This window comes from Haemaphysalis longicornis, unplaced genomic scaffold, assembly GCF_048455015.1.
Source record: "Haemaphysalis longicornis isolate Haplotype H1 unplaced genomic scaffold, Haemaphysalis longicornis Haplotype H1 scaffold_4, whole genome shotgun sequence".
Taxonomy (NCBI): domain Eukaryota; kingdom Metazoa; phylum Arthropoda; class Arachnida; order Ixodida; family Ixodidae; genus Haemaphysalis; species Haemaphysalis longicornis.
This window is the reverse complement of record NW_027526361.1, coordinates 35,771,268-35,795,001: the sequence shown is the minus strand read 5'-3', so window position 1 is coordinate 35,795,001 and position 23,734 is coordinate 35,771,268.

Here is a 23,734-nt window from a genome sequence, read left to right as displayed (position 1 = left end):
GCAATCGATGGGCGCACTACGCCGGTCTACATCGAGCTCGTCGCCATTACCAGGCTATTAGGCGGCATCACAACTCCGCCCAGCCATGACCGCCTACCAACCTCATTCGCCCTAGATTTTCAAAAGGCTAAATTATAATGCGCTTTGTATCCCTATTCCCTACAAATGTTGCGATGTTTGACATTGAGTGGGTAAACGCGCTTCTGCAAGCAGTGCATCTTCGGGAACCGGTATTCTACCACAGAGAGCCTCGCTCTTATTCAAAACGCCTACTCAAGCAACTACGCTTTAAAGACAGTACCTAACTACGCCTCATTCAACTTAATATCGAGAGTAGACCGCACTGTTTCCCCAAGTACAGGCCAATACACTCCAGACGCCGGCACGGGCACACCTTTTCTACACATATTCATTTCACTGTTTTGTAATTTGTGTGCACTGTGGCAGATGTTCCAATTAGCAGCATATTTGTTTGGTGATGTCCAGCCCTTTATTGCTACCTACTCAGCTCGCTCCCTACTTAACTGCGCACACCGCTTAGTGTGGCATGGCTGAACCAGGTGGCTCGTCCCTAAACCAACTAACCAACCAACTCACCAACCAAACAACCAACTAAACAACTAACCAAAATATAATTTTTTTATAACTTCCCGTGCAGATTTCTGTCGCATCAACACTGAGGCAAAACGAAAAATTTAAATCTAGATGGAAGCTACTTCTACGGTTGCGCTCATGACTGTTGTGGCAATTCGCACATGCATGCATGCGCACATACAAACGAAGATGTATTTACGCCGTTACACGCCCTTGATATTTTGTGCTGAAGAAACGAGGAAACAAATTGTAGTCGAGCAAAAAGGAGGCCCACCGAGCTCTGTCTCTAACCATTCGCAGCACTCGACGAGACTGTGGAAAAGCGAAGGAAATATGTTTTGGTAATGTAATAAAACGTAGATACAAAAGCATCCGCTCAAGCAACAAAATACTGTTGAGCTTAGCCCAACACTTCGGCCCAGACGGAAATGAGATCTGGGAAGAAAGCGGCGGGGCCGACCTCCCGAAATCATGGCAGGCAGGTAACGACAAACAATGACGCTGGTTCCGGTGCAATAATCGGATTGCTAGCCTACCGCCGCCTCATAGCGCGCCCCAGCGTTGAGGAATGCTGCCTTGCGGCGTCCTGGCGTTCGCCCCGTCCTTGTTTGTGCGTCTGCCTCGTTCTTTGTTCTTTTCCTCCCCGCCTCATCCAAGGAGGCAGACTACGGAAGGCAGGAAGCGGAGGAGCGGACGTGGCCTGGGAGGTTTCTGCGCGTGCTTTCCTGTCGGGTACTAAGCCTCCCAGCGATTCGATTTCCCTGGCTGCTGTATTTGTCTGCGGACTGCCTGAAAGGTTGGGTCAAGGTTGGGAGCGTGCTTATTCAGATTTAATGCGTTCGTTTTGCCCCGTAGGTGAAAGATGAAAGGGCGTCCAGAAATCCTACGCCAGACAGTCCTTCTATTAACAATAATAGAATTGTGTGCTAGTTAGAAAAACCCCACCTTTGGGAAATCCTTTTAAAAAACTTATTTCTCTCTGTTTTCCGTGAGAGATATGAATCAAGGTTTAAATCAAATTGAAACTAATTTAACCACCGCTGTTACCACCATGTTGCATCCAGGACAAGTGGTCTTCTGTTTTAGGGCGCATCTCATCTTCAACGGAAAACTTACTAACTGTTACGTCAATCAGTTTGTCATAAGATATGGGCCACATGCCGTACAGCATTTATCTTTCTTAAGTCAATTTCCTGGTGGGGTAGCTAAATCTTTCCAGATTCGTCGATAAACTTTCCCTCATAATAGAAACAATTAATATGGACGTAATCAGAATGTGCGAAAACACTTAGCGCCGCTGTGCGATTTCCCATTCTGACTCGAACAACAGTACTTAGGCTGTAATTTTATATACAAAAACATAAATTTATGTAAGAAAAATGAATCAGGTGGTTGTTACTCCCATTTTTTGAATAAACACAAATTTCTGCTGAAAATGATGTTGCTGCACAAGAATGATTGCATCCATGCGTTTCCCTACAGCAAAATGTACAGGCACTAAATCCTTCCAGATTCGTTGATAAACGTTTCCTCATAATACAAACAATTAATATGGACGTAATCAGAATGTGCGAAAACACTTATCGCCGCTCTGCGATTTCCCATTCTGACTCGAACAACAGTACTTAGGCTGTAATTTTATATACAAAAACACAAATTGATGTTAGAGAAATGAATCAGGTGGTTGTTACGCCCACTTTTTGAATAAACACAAATTTCTGCTAAAAATGATGTTGCCGCACAAGAATGATTGCATCCATGCGTTTCCCTACAGCAAAATGTACAGGCACGGACATAGACCATTCACCCAAAAACTTAAGAATTGCACGCAGGAGTGAGCCCTGAGAATCCGAAAGCCATAATTTGGGCGGTACATACAAATATGACTAAACACCATTCTGGATAATCACTGCAACAGAAGCCAAAAAAGTTGCGGTGCAAACGATGTTTGGGTTCTCAGTACGAAGGGCGGTAGATGACACATTTCTCAGTGCTCCCATTCTAAATGAAGCTTGCACAGTAAGCTTCCATAGAATACTTCTGTTCGAGCCAGGAATAATTGCCTGTAAGGCAAACAACAGACCTTCCCCCTTCCCTTTTCAGGTATTTGGAAGCCTATAGTATAAACCTAGCGTCTTGCGAGAGCCACACTCAGAAGGAATAAAGCAAGAAAACAGGAGTAAAACTATGCGTTCGCGGGTACTTATAGAAGACACCCAACGTACACGTTTCATTCAGTGCATTATAAAACAACAAACTTGCGCCTGACCATTCAGTTAGATTGAATAATGGCTACACTACCGCTCCCAAGAAAAGCATTTAGCGCTTGTTTGGCTCCCAGATCTAATCATTACGATTCCACCAGTAATACCAACTAAGAGACAAGACCGTAGAGAAATCTTTCAACCCCACTTAATTATTTTCTGCATTCTCTAAACTCACCAGAAGTTTCGCAAAAAATATCTCTCTTTTCTGAATAATGTAGATTCTCCAGCTATATTCATTGGTATCAGCCGTCAGCGTTCTCTCCCTCTCAATTCATCCTTGAACACATCGACGTCTCCACCATTTTCCCCAGCTAAACGCCACGAATCGTGGTGCGAACTCCCTGAATCCTAAATCTTACTAGCGTCACAAGATCTCTTAGCCCCGCAATAGAGCCGGCACGTGAATCAACGAAAATATGACAGCAGCAAGAGTCTGCTTTGTACAAGCGCCTCACAAGTATTAACGGGAAAAAAAAAAAAAAAAACTGGCGAAGCTTGCGCTAAGTCGCGCAAGGCTTGAACAATAGCGAAGCTGCAGGGTTTTTTCTACGCGAGCATTAAAGGACACATCACCACGCATTTGTACAAGTTTGAAACTGTTTATTTTCATGTTTTGTCGTCGCTTTGCAGTGTGCTAGTAGTAGTCATTGACATATGCATAGATATCATCGTGTTTCTCAATCCAAGCATTACATGCTCGGTATACCGCTGCACCATATCCGGGGCGCAGCGGCGCCGCGTACGTGCACGGCGCATGCGCAGCGTTCCTGGAGCCGCGCCGAGGTTCTGTGGAGCAGGTGTTGTACCAGCTGTGGCGTTGTTGGTTGCTATGCAACGCAAAGCGCTCCTCGCGGTTATCGACAGCTTTTTTTTTTTTTTTTTTTTTTTGCTACAGCCATTGAGCGAGCTGGGGACGCTCAGCGGTCACCGCGAGACACGCGCTGACGATCGCTCGGCATTTTCGTGAATTTTTAAAACGCGTTACGTGCCACACATTACGGCCAGATACGAAAGCTCCAGTGTTTAAAGTAAAGGTACCCCTGGGAGTCAACTCACTGGAAAGGAATCACATGCTAGTCTACTTACTTTGACCGGTAATTATCTCCCAGGAGCGAAATAAGGAAAGACCGTTATGCGTGATTAGCCTAAGTTTGGTTTCATGAACCTCCAAAGCCACAGGGGCCAACTCTGTATGGCGTTCTCTCTGGACGAGAGAACGTCATGCGGATAGCATGAGGGCACGGAGAAAGAACATAAACGTTCACTTCGGAAGAAAACGCGTTTCAAATTGCATCGGTAGGTACTCATGAGGTATTAGGCAAAATAATAAAAAAAACGTCCGTGCTTACGGAACATCCCCGGTCGCCAAGCCATGAAACAACCTAATTTACAGTGGCCACCTTGCAACAAAAATGACCGCTTCACTTCGGAACCACATGCGCGTACACCCGCCATATTTATCACCGCAATGCCTGGGACTACTGCAGCGCAATCCAGAGTAGGAGTCTACACTAACTATTCTTATCTCTGGTTCGCAAATAGGTGTACGCAGCTTTGCACACCGGGCTATCTGCGCCAAACAATTACACAGTTCATAAGTGAAATTACAACAGCTGCTGTGATAGAAGTGGTGCCAACCCATTATCCGCAGAGCCATGTGATGATCGCATCACCAGCCTTATCCGCAGCCCGTCCGGCACTGTTTAGAAAGACAATCCTGAAGCGATCGGCACACACAGAATTTTGTGAAATTAACCTCGTATTTCCAGCACAATATGTATCTATTATTGCAAGGTCTGATAACTTGTGTCGTGCACTTAAAGGGAACTGAAGTGAAATTGTCAAGCTCCTGTTTTTGCTTGCACTGCGTAGACTGGCTCAAATAAGCACAATTTTCATCGTTTATCCGGAAGAAAGGGGCTTATTTACTTTATAAAGACCGAAAGAAGAAAAACTACCATTCGTGGTTTGCGGCTCCCGCACCAACTAACAGCCGTAACGTCAGTACAAGGTGCTACGTGATTGAACGATGTCCAAGATTAGAATTCAAGCCAGTTTCGGTTCTGTGAAACAACATGCTTGGCATCTGACGTTATCGTTGGCTGGGCATTCTCGATATCTCTGTAATCGGCATACCGCGCTTCTGCCATGTTGTCGGCTGTAAAATGCGTCAGATAAGGCTACCAGGACGGCTTGAAGTCGTAAAAATCAATGGTTGAGGCGTACGCAATGGATGAACGCCCTCCGTGTCATCGTAGACGTTAAAATGCGATGCACTTTTACCCCATCTTTGGAGCTTGCCTGGTCTGTGCCTGTATTGTAAGAGGCATGTTCGCACCAGGCCAAGGGTCGGCTGATTTGGGACTGTGCCCGCAAGCAGTCGGTGCTTATGGCAACACCACGCGAACGAGAACTTGCCAGCGCGTCAGTGTCAGTCTACACGCGTTCTGCGAACTTGCTCGTGGAGTAATGAACGTTGCAGCGCAAAAATAGTGACTTCAGTATAAAAAAGGTTGCCCCTAAACAAATAAATGAACTTCAGAAGAACATGCACTATCGGGGATTCGAACTTGCGACTTGCAAAACAACACACTTGGTTCTACAGACCACTCGGCCACAAGCCAGCGATGCCAGGTAGAAGAAATATAGTGTATAAAATGTATAGCCAGTTTACATTTTTATTTAGTGTTAGCATTCCAAGCAGCTTAGATGATTATTTCTTGAATAGCGCTTGTGCAGTAAGCGTCCCCCAAGCTCCCACAATATCTCATGTCTAGCGACTGCATTCCTTAGGCGGAAAAGCATTCGCAAATATGTGGTCGTGCTGATTACTGCTGGGCTAGTTCACCCAGCGCAAAAAGTACTTCCCGCCCCCAGGTTTTACGCGCTGCAATAAAAGGTGCGGTTGATTTTAATTTTGGAGTACCTATACTAGCTCCGCTGACTCTTACCCCGCCTTTGATAGGCCTTAGATTTTCTTACTAGCGAAACAGTCACATAAGCGACGCATGTGCGCTTGTGTGGAAAAACTTAGAGCTTGATGAATTCTACAAACTAACAAACTAAACTCGCATTCCTCCAGGCACAAATTGCCGTGGCTTAGTTTCAACTGAGCTCAAGTGGTCGATACATTGCCTGGAGACCATAGACTACAATTTACGCAAGTAATCCCGCAATGTTCACAAATCACTTCAGCGTCCCTTTTAGATTTGCCTTAAAAGCGAGCAACGTTTTCTTCAAGTCAAAAATTTTCAAATGTATAAACCTGTCCCCCAATGCTACAAGTGAAACTATCTATGTCTATAGGAGGTATTCGTTGAAAAGTTTAGCTGTCAATTTCTTCGCTTGGCAACACTGGAAACGTCCACAGACATGGCCGATGCGCTGCGGACATGGTGTGGCTTGGGCCACTGCGCCCGCACGCCGAAGAAAACAAACACCGGCGTGTGTCAGCTGCTTCGTTTCAGCCCGATTCTCAACGGTGGCGTCAACATAGATGTTATTAATCGCACTCACATTGGACTCGATGCAATACTTTGCATTCGGTGAGGTAGAGTTTGTAACGTGCAACACAGTCATGTGCTTAGCGCGGACAAGTACCGCCATCTCGCGGAGCCCGACGTAACGAGTGACGGCACACCTTCACGGTTGCCTGCATGCGCGCCTCGCCAGTAAATACAAGCAATACATAAATCTTGTACTTTGACATTGCAGTTACTCCGGTGTGTTGTTGTTGCTGTTGTTGTTAAAGTTGCTGCTGCATAGGGACACGAAGAAATCTACACCGAAAAAGAAACGTCACAAATATAGGCGCCGAAAGATTTGTGGGCATCAGAAAATTATGTGTCGTAAATCTAAACGACGAGACATTTTAACAAACTTCCGTTACAAAATTGTGACAGTCCTCATAAGTTATAAAATCACCGTGAAACCTTGCGGAAAACGTACGGCAGTTGGAACATGCACCCGTGCTGTCAGTACACAAGCTCAACACGAGCGAAAACATCGATTTTGCTATGAAAATGTTTCGCGGATTCTAAGTCGCCTTCCCTCTCGATAGGAGAGCTGTTGTGTCTGATATCCTGATAGGAATACAAGAAAGCTTTTTGTTGGACGCATTTTTGCAGCTTTCACCTCAGTAACCCATTGTTGCTGTGAAGTGCCCTTTAAGGCAAACCCCCATTTTTGTTATTTTTCGATTTTTAAGTGCGAATGCACTTTATAAGCGACCCCGAACCTTCCGCCGTCCGCATAGCAACAGCTGCGGGTGCGCGCGCTTTTCGTCTTCCTTAGCAACGGGGGGAGATGGGCGCGCGCTGCCTGGCCGCTGACATGGCACATACCCACGTGGGAGATTGGCCAGGAATAAGCGCGCTGCCTGGCCGCTGACATGGCACATACCCACGTGGGAGATTGGCCAGGAATAAGTGCGAATGCACTTCTTAAGCGAGCCTGAATCGTCCGCCGGGGAGGTGGGGGCAAGTGCGAATGCACTTTATAAGCGACCCCGAACCTTCCGCCGTCCGCATTGCTCCTCCTCCTCTCCCCTAGCAACGGCGCGAAGAGCGGAGAGGAGCGTGAGGTTTGCCCCCACCTCCCCCCCCCCACGATTCGGTGCACGTTCCCCCCAGAGGTTTGCACCAGTGGAGTGAGGTTTGCACCTTTGAGTGAGGTTTGCACTTTGGAGTGAGGTTTGCCCCCACCTCCCCCCCCACGATTCGGTGCACGTTCCCCCCAGAGGTTTGCACCAGTGCAGTGAGGTTTGCACTCACCCTCGGCGCGCGCCTCTCCCCTCGCCTGACAGCTCCCCCTCGCCGGTACTGCGCCTCTCAAGGCGATGGCACAATTACTACGCCGTGTACTCTCGGCGCAAGAAATGCATTCGCACTTCCTCACGATTCCCTTCGGGGAGGTGGGGGCAATTTTTTGAGTAGCGAAGGGGAAAAGGCAGGGTTGAGCAATGGGTACTGCCAGACTTTACTTCCTGCAGCTTGCAATGAGCGCCTTGACCATCATCTGCCTTCTGCCCTAACCAGCCTTGGTCTGTCGGCGCATAAATGTTAGTCAGCGCACGCTCTGCAACGTCTGCTAACTTAAAAAAGCCGAAGTAAAAGACACAACTGTGAGGAGAACATGAACGCAGCAAATGGAGGAAAAGGAAATTGGAAATCAGATGGCGTCAGCTTTAAAAGCAAGGCCTTCTGGGGGCTGGCAATTGGAGTCTTATTTTTGAATATGTTTAGGGTCCAAAGTCCGGGGGTTCTTTTTGTAATTTAGGAATTCTCTTATTCGTTGGTATCCTGACATTATATGGTCGGGTTATTTTTTTGTGGATATTTTTAATGTGTACACGATAGGTAATTTTGTATCTGTTTTGTGAATATTACGTATATCTTAACTAAGCCAACAATACTGGTACTTCTTCTTTGCGCTTCTCCTTTCTTAAATTAAACATTAGGAATTAAGAATTAAACATGTTCTTATTCCCGATACCATTCGAATAAAATAAATCAGACGTAATGTAAAATAATACCAATCAGGGCACGTACAACTTATTTCTCGCCTACGAGGGAGGTTATGCTTTCAACCTTCGCTTTCTGCATGAGGGGGCAGATAGCTTAGCATTCAAGCTGACGGGAACGGGAAAAAAGGAGTGTGGTCTAAGGAACGTCAGTGTTCGCAGTAAAAACCCATGCTGTGTATTCCTTATCCCGCTTTTAAAAATTGCAAGAAGTTACGAGAATATTCTACTAATGAGTGGGCATTTTACGCCGCTTCTTTTTATTTTGTCATTTTTTTTTCAATAGATATTCTACGTCTACACTATATTAAAGGTTCTACATATTAGCCTTGCCGTTCTCAGTCGTCATCATCATCATCATTAAAGTGACGAAGCATAGTGACCAAAGGATTACCCGGAGCTTTTCTCCGCCCCTGAATGCCAAAGATTTATGCAGAAGTTCCAAAGATTTATGCAGAAGGCGGGTGTGCGCGTGGGAAGGAGAGGAGGGGGTGGGGGGAGCATGACGAGAAAACAAGAAAGTGGGCGACATTTCCCTTGTGTCTTCGATGATCGTCTGAGAGGGCTGTGTGAAGAAAGGCTTAGGTTCATAAAGTGCACCCACCTGTGGTCCTACGGGCAGAGGGCCACTTTGTGCGCCGTAGTAACGTTGTAATGCATGCACTAAAGCTTCGTTTTAATGGTAACAAAACACTGGAACTTTGCACTCAAGATTAATAATATTACTCACAGCTACTCCTGCCGTGTACTTTACTTGTAAGTGAATTTGAACTCTTTTATCGTATTCATTGTCCCGAAGCGAAAAGCTCATCCAGAAGGAGCAGTAAGAACATTTTTATCGGCAACATCATATATGTACTCTGGAGAGACCTTAATCCAGGGAAGAGCACTGCGCTTTGCGAAAGGACAAGATAAGGAAGTGAGATTACAAGCAAAGAGGGGTCACAGGTGCGGCACAAAGCAGCAGTTTACTTTGAGGAACATGTGTAAGAGTACGTCGATAAAACCACGAACGAAAATGAAAGAAGCTTGACAGAGGAGAAAAAAAGGGGGGGAAATTCAAAGACAAACGACCGCGTCCATCATAGTCTCACTGAGAGGCACTTTTTCAGTTATTCTTTCAATTGTTTTTTGACATTGTTCTTCTGTTGTAGTAACGCACAAACTAACGACTTGATTTCGCGACTTGAACTTCCACAGCTTCGGTCTTCCCCTAAGACTCGCGTGATATCAACCTCAAATGCTATAAAAAAAGTAAAAAGAGGCATACAATTCTGAAGTTTGAATAAAGAAAATGAAGGATACAAAGGAGAAAAAAAAAGCACAATATCATAGCCTGTAATAACAGGACGGCAACAATTCTAACTAGTTTTGCGAGACTAGTGGTTATGACTGATTAAGGCGGACTTCTGGGCAAGTTGGTATTCCGTCATAGACGTGTAAAGCCACAAAAAATGTAGAAGGAGGGCGAAGGACGGATGTTTTGCCGCTTTACACGTGTATGAGTTATTATGAAGATCACAGGAAGAAAATGTCGATAGAAACAGCGGATGTATTACCGTTGAACAAACAATGTAGAGTAAATATTTAACAACAACGACAACAAAAGGGCAAGTTCATTATAACCAGCACTATTAGAGGCGCCCTCAGTAATGACAGCGGCATTAGTCACCTACAATACTGCTAGTGCACCGGATAAAGCAGTGTTATTAAAGGAGAAAAATTGCAATTATTTGTTAAGGGTAATTTCAGGGTGACCTTTGCCGAGGCTTCCTGTTTTTTTATATACAAAAAACTTTTCCCCCACTAGCAAACGCCTACTTATTTTAAGTCGAGTTCTCGTTATGGGATTAACCTTTGCTGCTAATATTTTTTTAGCGGTCGGTGATTTGTGTTCCTCTCCAGCAACTTTGTTCCAGTTTTACTACGCACCAGAAAGACTAAGCCACAACCAAGGCTGGCGGTCGTTTACGAAACGCGACATGTTCTTTTAAGAGTATTTAAAACCTCCCCCATCATAAACAGGCGGTGAAATAGCAGCAAACAAAGTGCCGGCTCCCTGGCAGCCGGCCGTTTGCACTTACCGGTATTCTTTTTCTCCTTCGCTCTCTTTCTCTCTCACTATCTTTTTTTTTTCTCAGCAACATGGAGTACACAGCGGAGTAATTATTTACAAAGTGTACGTGATTTTCTGGCCCGCCGCGACCATGCGACTAGGTGATAGAGGGGGAAGGCGGGCCGACCTAATTACCTTACGACGGCAGGCATACGCCACCGCGGCTGCCGCCTCCGACCGTGCACCAGCAGTGCGGCTCTGACCGCTGCACCCTCTTCGTTTCCCTCGCGAGATTTGCTGTGGTGTGTGCGCGGCGTGGTTCCAAGCGCCTCACCACCGCTATCGCTGGTGCCTTGGGTGGGCAGCCTACGCCTCCAACACAGGTGCCGATGAGGAAGGACTTGTTGCGAAGGGAAATTAAGCTACGAAAGGGTAAAGAGGACGCTGGCCACGCGTGTGTGTGAGAGTGAGGATAGTTTATGGGCACTTCGCATTTATGCCTTCGCAATTCTCGATGGAGAGCGGTTGCGGCAAACCGCTGTGGGTGGGTCGTAATGCGAGGCAGTTTTACGTGCACGGCTAACCGGCATGTGGAGTTTCTATAAGCGCTGCTTGTCTCCGACCGCTGAGGCTCGGAAGGCATGAAGCTTTTCTTCCAAGCCACTTATTGCAGTGACCGGTACAGTAGGTGCCAAAGGATAACGGATGCTGGAGAATGATTCGATGAACTTACCACATTGAAGCATGCGACCGCGCTGGTGTTCTTCACTGCCGCTGCGATTTTTATAGCTTTGGTCGCTGTTGTGGCTGCGACGAAGCCGGCAGATGGCAACGGCTTATGCACCCACAAATAGTGAGTGTGGAAACCAGCGGTGTTGCAAGAGAAATTAACTGCAGCACTCTCGGATGGCCAACTACTAATTCCTTGTTCTGTGCCCGCTCTTTCACTTTTTGGTGAGCTGCCCACACATATGCTAAAATAGCGAGCTTGGCTATCGGGTAGATCTTAAATTAAGTTTCGTAATAGAACCCAGGGTGTCTACACTTCACCCGCGGCTGTAGGGTGGTTTCTTGAAGATTATAATAGCAGAAGCCTTGCATCTGATAGCTCCTGCAAGAAAGCAAACTCGCAGTAGCTGCCTTCTTTCTCGAAGCCTTTGTGAAACTTGTGCGGACACAAGCCTGTTAGGAAGTTTATTTATACCGCCGAGAAAAGCGAGTTTGCGTTGTTGTCGCAGTCGAAATGAAAACATATAAAGGCTGGATAAATTGATGGGAGTACTGTCGGCAAACCTTTATTCTTTTCCAAACAGAGCGACATCGGGAACAGCTTAGGGCCCGGCCTGTCCATTAAAGGGGGAGCCGGCCAAAGCGCACTGTTATTGATCCTGCCGAGTGGAACAAACCAACAGAGTTCGCTTTGCGTGTCAATTGTCCGGGAGCGTCACCTTTGTTTTTCTCCTCCCGTCGGCCACCATCGATGTTTCTGAAAGCGAGATATATTGACCGTGCGCATGCGAAAATACAATGCGTGATGTACTGCATTGCTTCGAAGCAGCAGCCATAATTTTGAATGTACCGCACTGCACTGACCGCAAGGGCAATACATCCGGGGCCGTATAGTAGCATAGTGCTGACACACCCTTACTAGAGCTTTTTTTTTTTTTTTTCCGGTGAAGTACGAACTTCTTGCTTCGGTTGTAACACAATATACCTCCAGTTCTGAATGCGAAAATCCGGATAAAAAGTTTTCAGGTCACCATGCGATCTTACAAAGCCTGGGAATGAATCCCAGAAACTTTAGAACACCGGGGGTCAGCACCACAAACAAATTATTTCTCTCCTTTTCTGAGACTACATTCTTTAAACCAAACCTCCCAGGGACACATTTTAATGTCAAGATAGTTAAATAAACCGACTGTTTTCTAGTTTTGCAAGTCATGAGCAAGATTATGTGTGAGGTACACATGTGTCTCACAGATAAAGTGTATGTTTATATTGATCATAAGTGTGCATTCACAGCCACTCACGTAAAGTCCACTTCTTAAGAGCGTGAATTCTGCCCAGCCGTAAACTGCACCCTCACCGGAATGGTACCCAACCGTCGCTTTCATGTGTTCTTTAAGGGTAGGTCATCCGTCTACCTCTGTTGTTTCCTTGAAGCCATCATGTGACTTTTACCTCCCGCCCCCCTTCCCCCTCCAGTCCCACCTTGTGATTTACTAAAGGCAACCGAAATAGGGGGCACTTGTTTTCAACCTTGAAGGTAGGAAAGGTGCTTTGAATCTTGCTAAAGAAATTACTATGAGTATAATGGCCTCGCCGGAACGCTATATTAGTGAGCTATGTAGAGTCTCTAACCCTGCTGACCCCTTCGAGTTTTCATTTCGCAACAAACGATAAAAATTAGCGTCGTTTCACATGATAAATGTGAGTGGTAGCACTCGAGCTAGAGGTTCTCGGCGAGGCTTTTCTGGATTAAGAGCGTAGGCGCAGTTCGAACACCTGCACTGAGAGCTCTCCGGGGCTGTGATTGCGACGTCGCGAGTATTCCGATTGTTTTAGCTGCCAGCATTTCGCGAGTGGCACATCTAGTGATCCCACAGTAAAACCCGTCCTGTATCCCAAGCTAAACCAACCGCACCAGACAAGCTTCTGCCAGGGAGAATGACGTGCCTTCTCTTTGTTGTGTCTTCAGCATTCTTTTGTCAAGTAGGACAGCTGCACTGCGCATGCGCAGGCGTTGCCTAGCGACGGAAACAACCGGTTTTCTTTCGTGCTTGGTCGCTCTTCTTTCGCTCAGGTAGGTGTTGCACGTATGATGAGTTTTTCACATGGAGCACGCCTAGCAATCTCGCGTTAAAAAAAAAAAAACACCAATGGATGAGCAAACTTGCAGACGCTCCTTCAATTAACCTTTGTCTTTAACAGTATTCGCAGTGCGGAGTAATTATTGGTTGTAAATTTCTCTGTTCTTGTATTAAAGCGGCGTTCATGCTAAAAACGCTCTGAATGTTGTAAAACGGCCAAAGCGACAATTTTATCACGCCAGTAGACAAGCATCCTACGGGAAGAACCGTGGACAAGCTGGGACTGTGTGCATTGGATGTTCGAATAGTTATTCGCGCTGATATTTTTTTTACATCGCTGCAACATATGCATGAAACTTTCACGCAGGAAATCGGTAATACGAGAAAGCGTTCACAAATGCAAAATTTAGACTACCGGTATCGGGAAGACACCAAGGTTGAGTAAGTTTCTGGAAAGAGACAATTGATATTTATTTATTTATTTATTTATTTATTTATTTATTTATTTATTTATTACAAGCACCAACATCACCCATCGGGCGTGGGGGGTTACAGTAGAAAATAGAATAGAAACGGCAAATTATAACCAAACTAAAATCACACATAACATTATGCAAGGGAAATCTAAATACTCAGCACAACATTGTAACAACACTACAAAACACAGGAGTGGAACGAAATCAGTAATAATACGTATCCAAAATAAACAACGAAAAAAGTAAAAACCATGAAAAATGCAACATGTGAAATATATGTGTTATTTGATCAACTCAAAATGCTGTTTCAATGGCTGCTCGGAAATTAGAATAGGAGAATATTGGTATTTTTAGCGCGTTACAGTTGCTAATAGAATTTGGAGAGAAAGGGTATTTAAATACATTCAATCGACGGGTATATTTTCTAATTTTATATATGTGTTCTTTTCGCTCGAACAATAAACTAGGCGTCTTTAAATGCCGCATTTTATTTATTCCAGTCTATTTATTCCAGTTTATTTATTTATCCATGGTATATAGTATACACAAATTCAAGTCGTTGAACTTTCCGTCGTCCACAAAGGAGTTTCAATCCCAAGGACTGTAGAATTTCAGAACTCCTTATTCTAAAATCATCCACCGGGACTGCGGCCACATGGCCATGAACGAAGATACCAAACTTTATGGGTATTTTCGCAGTCGACGAAAATTCGTTCCGGTGCAGGATTAGAACCTGGTACCACCGCCTATCCAGGTGAGCCGCTCATCTAACTGCGCTAGAATTCAATATTAACGTGCGCTGCATTTTTGGACGAGGAACTGGGACAGTGGAAAACACAAACCAAACGATGGCGCGCAAATTTGCAACTGCTTTATTGAAAGCTGTCTCGTTATTTATAAGCATGCGATGACGAGTGCACATTCGTTTTGAAAATTGATTAAACATATTATCTTCGTGCGCGTGCGCTCTTGTGCCACTATATTTTTTTTCTCTTCGTCATTTTTATCTCCTCTTCTGTGCGCACTATTGAATTCTAGAATATACCACTAGCCCCTAAACAAGCCTTCGTTAACTGAGCTAACCAGGAGGCCGGCCGTTTGTACTGCGAAAACAAATTGATTTGTTACTCCGTATAAGAAACAAACGTTGGGCGACCGGCTTATTAGATTTCCCGAGGATGAAGAACGCTTCCGCGAAGAGAACATCCACCAGGAATTTACTTCAGGAGCTTCCCATCAGCCAGTCGTCTAAGGCTTGTCACTCACTTCAAGTTGTTGACTGATTGACTCTCGCTCAGCGAACAGTTAGTTCAGTTGAAGTGGTTCTCCTAGATAAGCCGTGGTGGTTCCGGACTTAAATCGCGGATCAGGACGAATTTTCCAAAAAACTGTACAGCTTTTTCTCGTATTCCTAGATCTCCATTTAGGGTGGATGCCAAATTTTCTTTTCGGAAATGCGAAAATTTTTACGGTCAATTTCTCAAGTCATAAAAAAGCAGGTCAGCGGCGATTTTTCGAAAATAATCTGCAAACGCACCTAGAGTGATGTAAGGACATCGCTCAGAAAAGCAGTATCATTACCCCTGGAACGAACGAAGTAATGTCAGAGTGTGGTAAGACGCAAAAATAGTAAAGGCTTCGTAGGGCTTCACCTCTGTTTTGCATGTCGCATAAATGTTTTGCTCGCGTTAGAGGCCCGAACACCACCTCATTACACTTCCGGGTACGGTGTTGCCGAGACGGAAAAAAAAAAAGTCTAACCACTAGCTGCTTAACATAACGACGTGCAGAAGCAAAATGAGCTGCATTTGATCAAACGCAGCAGTAACGCAAGTGTCAATATTTCGAATAGAAAATAAGCTGCGTTGGACTCCCAGAAAGAGCGTAGTAAAACTGAAGTCCCAAAGATCACATGTAGGAAGCTGAAAAGGAGCATTTATTCGTTTTTTTTTTTTTTTTTTTGAACGATGGAAGTGTGCCTGGTGGAAGTGCTATCGGCTGAGCAAGCGGTGTTGCTCACCACAGAGCCAAATGCATGATCTGCACGAATGAGACCATCCGTCAAGTGCACTAATGTAGTACCGTAGTTGCAGCATAAGAGCCGATCACGTGAACTGGTGAAGGCAACGGGGACCCTTTGAGCTGGTAGTTTGTTATATAAGTGCACTCCAATATAACAAAATTGCTTTAGTATTCCAAAGCTCGCTTTATTGGAAGTATTTTATTGTCTCCACCTCAGTAAATTTTGAGCAAATCATCTGTTTAAAAAAAAAATTGCTCATAACGAAGACAGTTGCTCGCCCCGCACACTCCGTTATTACGAGGATTGGTTGATCACAGATATTATGTTAGTTTTTTAGCTGGTTTGGAACTGCCTTGTTTTTTTTTTTTTTTACACTGCTTTAAGAGCCTGCAAACAATAATTCTGCTGCCGATCGTCCAAAGCTTGAGTTTAACCACGGCTGAGCTCAAACTACCAAGTTTGAGGCCTTTCGTCCTCAGAAATGGCAACACCGGAGATTCCCGCTGAACACAGAATCCGAAAGGAAGAGATTGGGACAAACGTATTCAATCCCTATTTTTATGCAATGAGTTCCGGGCCTTCAGCATTCGCGAAAGGGGATGTTACTTTGTAACGTTCAACATTGAGCGTCAGTAGAGGAGAACCCGGCAGGAGACAAGACCACACAGTTACAACCGTTTTTTTACCATTACGTTACAGGCCGAAGCAAGTTCAGTCTTACCTCAAAAATGTTTTGAAGTTGCGTCATAGCCACCTGTTTTCGCTTTTCAAGCCGCAGTGCGTGTGCTATTCTGAAATGAATCATCGTACAAGAAATAAAGAAAAAAAAAACGTTTTTGAATATATTAAGTACGTTTTTTTACATAAGTGTTGAGTGGTGCCATTTGGTTTGTGTAAATAACGTTAAAAGAACAAAAATTATGCGTAGCCTTCTATAAAACACCCAAAATGCCCAAAATTATCTTTTTTTCTTTCTGTGAAGTCAGGTATTATGTTAAATAACTTGGCGGAGTGCGTTTGCGTCAGCCATTTTGTGCAGCAAAGCTACAAACGTCAGCACTGCGCAACAGACCGTAAATCGTTCGGAGATTTCATCTCATGCCCACTCGCTCTTGGGCAGATCGGTTTGGCCGAAACGTTCTCCAAGGAAACTCAAAACAACAACGTTCACGCAGTTCGCGCTATTCTCGCTTCGGTACTCGCTTGCACGAATCTTCCATTTCTGGCTCGTCTAAGTAGCCAGATCGAGAAGCGTCCGTAAATATCTCCTCGCGAAAGGCAGAGAGTAGAGGCCGCCTGCGCGCTCCAAAGCTGCGCGAGGTGCCATGGAAACAGGTGGCCGAAGCGGCGGCGAAGTGAAGCCTAAAAGTATCCCGGCCGTATAAGCATGCTTTCCCCTGCGCCGGTGTTTGGCCCGGAGGCGCGATGGTCGGCGCCAAATTACACGGGCGTAAAAACCGGGCCGTTTGCGCGAGCGCCTCTAAAGATCTCTTAGGCAGGCTACTTTGTGTCGGTCTATATATATATATATATATATATATATATATATATATATATATATATATAGTGTATATAGTGAAGGGGAGAGAGAGAGGGTGTACACTGTGGGAGGAGCCTAATATATGCGATCCCCGACGCTTCGGCACGGGCTGGACGAAACATCACGGTCATAAAGCCGCTCTCCAACTTCGCCATTAGCGTATTCGGCGTCCATCCGCTCGTTGACGCGATCACGGTTGGGCTTCGATCGCCGTTAAATTCGGGCGGCCTCTACTTCTTCCAAGGGTCCAACGGGCCTGTCTGAAGAGCTTTGGAATGCGCTAAATGCGGGACAAATAACGGAGTGGTCGTTAAACAGGGACCGCCAACGGGGATGGTTGTAACTAGGTAAACATCGATCTCTTTTAATTTGCTAAACCTAATTTCTACTTCAGTGTCCCGCAAGTGCCTGTGTCGGAGGTGAACGACATCTTTAGAACGAGCGCGACATGGCGCGCATGAGGCGTACTTTTCCTGTCTCGTTTATAGAAAGAAAAAAAAAAAGTGGCTTCTGTGACAGGTAAACGTTTTTTTGACAACTAGAGCTGCTCACCGCCCTTTCTGTCTGCAACATTAGTGTCGCTCTTTAATTTCACAAAATTTATTAGCACCTGTGTGAAAGGCCGCCTCTTTTCCCCCCTTGTCCCGGTTTCTCTTGTTTGACCCTTCATTCCTTTTTTCACGCGTAACCCATCGAGCTCAGCGCGTTGTTAACTTCTGTGCATTTCCACTTGCTTTTCGTCTTATCATGTTCATTGGAAGTTTCAAAACAGCACACGCAAAATGCATCGCTGAATGTTACTTTGGATTGACAATTTCATCCTGTGACTCGGGTAGGGCCGTCAAAAACTTTTATTTTCGGAAGGGAACGGGGGGGGGGGGGGTGATTTTTTTGCGCATACTTGGTATATTAAGAACTTGGGTTATCACTGTATAAGTTTTTTTTTATCTTTACAATTTTTAGTCTACTGGGCCCTTTGGTACCTTTTTATATGAACTGGACGAACGTGGGATGTGGTCGGCGTGGTCATCTCAAAGGATAACTTGGGATTTAATTTTCTGCTTCTGTGTGTAATTTCTTAAACTTCCTATATTTTACCTGTGCACGCGCAAGGAATAAAAATCAAAGCTCCTCCGTCTAACAACGTCGATGGTTGAAAAGCGAAGAATTCTTGCTTGCGAAACTCAAATGGCGAATTGTCGAAATCAAAGCGTCAGCAATCAAAGTGAGAACCAACTTAGAGTCGAAGTGCAAGCTTCAATGATCAGATTACAAACTTCCTGCACGTCAAAGTCCGAACTCCAACAACAGCAAACGAGTCGCTCACGAGAAAGCTCAATCAGAACAGCGATTGGAACAGTGTCCTTGGCCCCAAGGAGCTGTGAGATGCTCTCTCACGCGTTGATACAAAGGGTAAGCGTCATGTGATTCGTTTTTTCCTGATAACTCTAAACAGTGCCCTGGGCCCCAAGGAGCTGTGAGATGCTCTCTCAGGCGTTGATACAAAGGGTAAGCGTCATGTGATTCGTTTTTTCCTGATAACTCTAAACAGTGCCCTGGGCCCCAAGGAGCTGTGAGATGCTCTCTCACGCGTTAATACAAAGGGTAAGCGTCAAGCGATTCGCTTTCAAGCACGAAAGTGTTTTATTCCGGGATACACCAAGACTTCACTGACGTCATATCCGTCATGGAAATGACGCTAGTACACAAAGCAAGCAGCCTGTAAAGGGGGCATCCCTGCACGCAGGATCTTCTTGCGGGGAAGCAACCTTTAGTACTAAAGAGTACGTTATACAAAGGGTTGTTCGTTTTCGGGTTTTATATTTTAACACGAAAGTGTTTGATACAATAAGATTTCACTGACGTCATATTCGTCACGGAAATGACGCCAGTACACCTTTGCGAAGCGACCCGCCAGCTGGACGTCGCTCCCCAAGCACAGCCACACGACAGCCGCTGATCCGCACATCGTTCTCAGCTGCAGATTTCGCTGCACAATTAACTTTCGTGTTTTACCGATTCCTATGAAAGAGAAATCAAGCACTTTTTTTTCTGATGGCGCTAAGTTTGACAAATTTACGTGTAGCCGCAATTAATGTACGAGGCTGGCCTCGAAGAAAAAACGGTACCCGCTTTCCCGCCTAAAAATAGAAATGGCCTGGGTATCACCGCTGTTCAGGAGACAGAACTAGGAAGCGAGAAACAAACGAATCGCATGCTGCAACTTTTCCGGGGCGCTATAGTGTTTGTGTCTCACATGCTCTCGGTATCCCGGCTGTAGGTGTACTTTTCCTGCGGAGTACTGCTGGGCTTATTGTTGATTAAGGTATTACGTGGGCGACCAGACGCATGCTTGTTTGCAACTTTAGATTTTCAAGTATTGAATTGTGTGCAATCTCTGTTTGTGCTCCCAACCAGCAAATAGAATGAAGGACGTTTTTTGATCGCATTGACCGATATCTCGACAGTGAGAAATGTAGTTTATGTTAGGTGACTTTACTTGTGTGTTTTATCGTCGAGATAGGGTTTAAAAATATCTGAGAGCAACACAACTGTTCTACTGCTGAACACAATTGTTCATGAACGCAGTTTGGAAGACGGGGCGATCCTCGTTGCGAAAGATAAACCTACGCAGTTCCCTCATTTACAGGGCGGAACCCAGGCTCGTTTTGATTGCGCATAGGTAGACATCGAATTGTCTTGTGCAGCAATTACTATGTGGAACATGTTGTCTTTAGCGACCGCAGTCTGGTGATGTTTGAAATTAGATCTCACCCAATAACTGAAAGGTTTCAATGGGATCAGTGGAAGTTAAATTGGAAGTTTCTGCAGGATGAGACATTTGTCGGCATAGTGAACGACAAGATTAAGATTATTGTCCAGGGAAAGGCCGAAGATTCCATCTTATTATTGGAACGCTTTAAAGAACCGGTGAAATTCGAAGCAATAAAAGGTCCAGTGCAATACGACTTGAAGAAAGAAGCAGAACTTATTTATTTATGAATACGCCAAAGGCCCCCGGAGGGGTATTATATGAGAGGTTGGCAAGCACATCAGCAGCATCGCAACAAAAAAGAAAAAAAAGATTAGTGATGGAGATAGCATGTTATATGGCACTCCTGAAGTTGATTACTAGTGCTAGTGGCAATGTAGGCCGAAAGATTGTTCTATTCATGTGCAGTGAAGAGAAAGAATGAACGTTGAAAGGTTGTCGTCAGCCTCGGGTTGCGTGGCAGGTACACAGTATTGCGGTGAGAACGAAGACAGATACGACGCGCTATTACTATGATCTGGTTATTGTGGGGGGAAAAGTAAAAGAATCGGTGATAAAGGCGAAGGCGATATTTGTGGCAACAAGATTGCGATGACGGCAGGTGGAGCTGGCGTTTTAATGATGAGATGCTGTTACAGAATGGCTATAGAGACAAAATGAAACGCACAGCACGATTTTGTACGGATTCGGTGGAGTTTCCAAGGTTAGCTTGATGTGGGCCAACGATAGAAATGGCGCACTCTAATTTAGGTATGTCAAATGCTTTGTACGCTAATACTTGAATTGCTGTCGGAATGGATGATAGATTTCTGCGCAAGAAGCAGATGGAATGGTTAGCGGAACTTGTGATGTAGTTAATGTTATGGGTCCAAGTTAGATCATGGGAGATGATAACACCTAAGCACTTGAATGTGTGAGTGGCCGCTATTGCGGCGTTATTATAGACATGCGGGGACCTAATTTAGTTACGATGCCGGTTGGGAGAAAATAATGAGGACTTGCCAACGTTAATTTTTATTGGTCAATTCCGGCACCATTCCTTCATATTAAACAAGCCTTGTTGAAGGGTAGTGGTATCGCCAGAGGTTAGTATGGGACGGTAAATTACGCAATCAGATGGGAAAGTAAGCGACAGGTTATTAAGGTAAATTAGAAATAGTAACGGTCCGAGTACCGCTGTGGGGACACCAGGCTTCACCGAGGATAAACAGGAAGGGTGGGAATTTACATGAAAAAACTGATTACCCTTGATTAAAAAAAATTGTAATGCAATTAGAACAACTGGATGTTGGTTTAAACAAAAAAGTTTGCGTAAAAGGTTGGCGCGAGGTACTTTATCAATAGCCTTTTCGTAGAGGGCGTCAATAGGAACGTTTTTGTCCAAACAAGTCTACGGATCGCGAAGAAAAATGACAAGTTTGGGGTGGCAAAATAAATTTTTACGAATGCCGAGCTGATTCGGATGAAAGTAGTTCACAGATGATAGAAAGGAAACTATATATGAGTGCAATATATGTTGCACTATTTTAGAAGACACGCTGATAATGGGAATTATGCGGTAGGTGTCAGGTGAAGGCCGGTCACCTTTTATAAAAAAGTAGGGATCTCCCCGATACGCCAGTCTTCTGGAACAGAGCCTGTATCAAGTGACTTGAAATATGAGGGATAGGAGGATGCTGCTTATGTTTTTAGTGTTCTTCAAAATTTTTATCATTGATGCTATTCATTCCTTTCAAAGACGAGTTAGCTAATGAGTCGATCACTTTATCGTGCCGTGAGGGTCGAATATTATACTTTGCATTGGGGTTTGCCAGCCATCGGAGCCGGCAATCGGAGTAGCCATCTCTTTTCGTATTGAGTGCAACCCGACCAACTCCAACAATATCAACACCAGATTCTACCTAACGCCGTCGCCCCAACGCCGCCAGTCTCGATCACCGCAGCCTCGCCGCCCATCCCCGACGTCCGACTGCTCTCAACCTCGTTCGAAAAACTAGGATATGGAGCTCCCGAAGGTGATGCTGCAGTCCAGATCCTGCCCAAAAATTCTCTTCTTACTCTTGCGATAAGAAGCAACTTGCTGGATGTTCACATTGACGATGTACCGGTTACTGCACTAGTTTACACTGGAGCACACGTATTCTTAATGAGTTCTGACCTTCGCCGCCGTCTACACAAGATCTTCACGCCTGCGCCGTTACGAGTTGTGCGAGTCAACGATTGTGTTTGTGTACTGCTCGTGTGAGAATTGCTGACCACACAATACCTGAGATGCTTACCCTCCCGGACACGTGCCCCCATGAGCTGATCCTCGGCCTAGATTTCCTCTCCGAGCACACAGCTCTGAATGACTGTGCAACAGGGCTCCTCCGCCTTGAGCTCCCTCTTGCTTCAGCCGCTACCGACGTTCTCCAGCCTCGCTTCTGTTCGACTGAGCATGTTTGCTTCGACCCGTAAATTGTGATTTACGTCGACACGTCTTCGTTCCCGGCTGTTCCAGACGGGAACTATGCCGTGTCACCACTCAGCGATGTGTGGATCATGCGGCGCGTCACCCTTCCTCACACCGTCGCGACGGTGACAAACAACCACGTGCATCTTCCTTCTCTAAACTTGTGGTTTTTCCCGAAGCTCTTCCCCAATTATTTCGTTGGCTGTCCTGTTTTTATTGTCGGACTTCGGGATTTCTTCCCTAACTTCGGACGACTCTACAGGTTTTGCCACCTCCGCGATGGAATCCGACGAATTCGCGCGCATGATTTCCCCAGATCTGTCTCCAACACATTCCCAACAGTTGCCTCATCTTTTGGCATCCTACAGAGACATATTTTATTTTGGCAACCAACCCTTGAGCCAGACAACAAATGTCAAGCATCGTATTCACACTGGCGATACAAACCCTGTTCACGGGCGACCATACCGCATTTCTCAAGTGGAGCGCCGTGATATTCAACAGGAAATAGACACGCTGCTTAGCAAAGGCATCATCGAACCTTCCTCCAGTCCTTGGGCGTCGCCAGTCGTGCTAGTGAAAAAAGGCGGCACGTGGCGCTTTTGTGTCGATTACCATCACCTGAACAAAATAACCAAGAAGGACGTTTATCCGCTGCCTGGGATCGACGGCGCACTCGACTGTCTGCATGGCGCCACATATTTCGGGTCGATTGATCCGCGCTTAGTGTACTGGCAGAGAGCTGTAGATGAGATGGATCGTGAGAAAACAGCTTTAGTTACACCCGATGGCCTATACCAATTCAAGGTCATGCATTTCGGGTCACGCATTGCTCCTGCCACCTTTGAGCGAATGATGGACTCGTTAGTCCTCTGCATCAAGTGGTACCCGTGTTTATGTGATAACTTTTTCTCCTACCTTTGAAGCACATCCCCAGCTCTTTTCGGACCCCTTGCTTCAACCGCAAGGTGGGACTTAAGCGGAGCTCCATGAAATGTCATTTCGCCAGGCGCCAACTTACAATGCTTGGGTGCACCTAGTCAACGCTGCTGGTGTACAGCCGGATCCAGACAAAATCCGTGCCCCCTAGAGCTTTCCTTTCCCGGTCTCGTCAAAAGGCATCCGTAGTTTTGTGGGCCACTGTTCTTACTCCTCGGGGTTCATAAATAATTTTGCGACCCTAGCCCGTCCCCTTACGGATCCACTCAACCCCAACGCGACA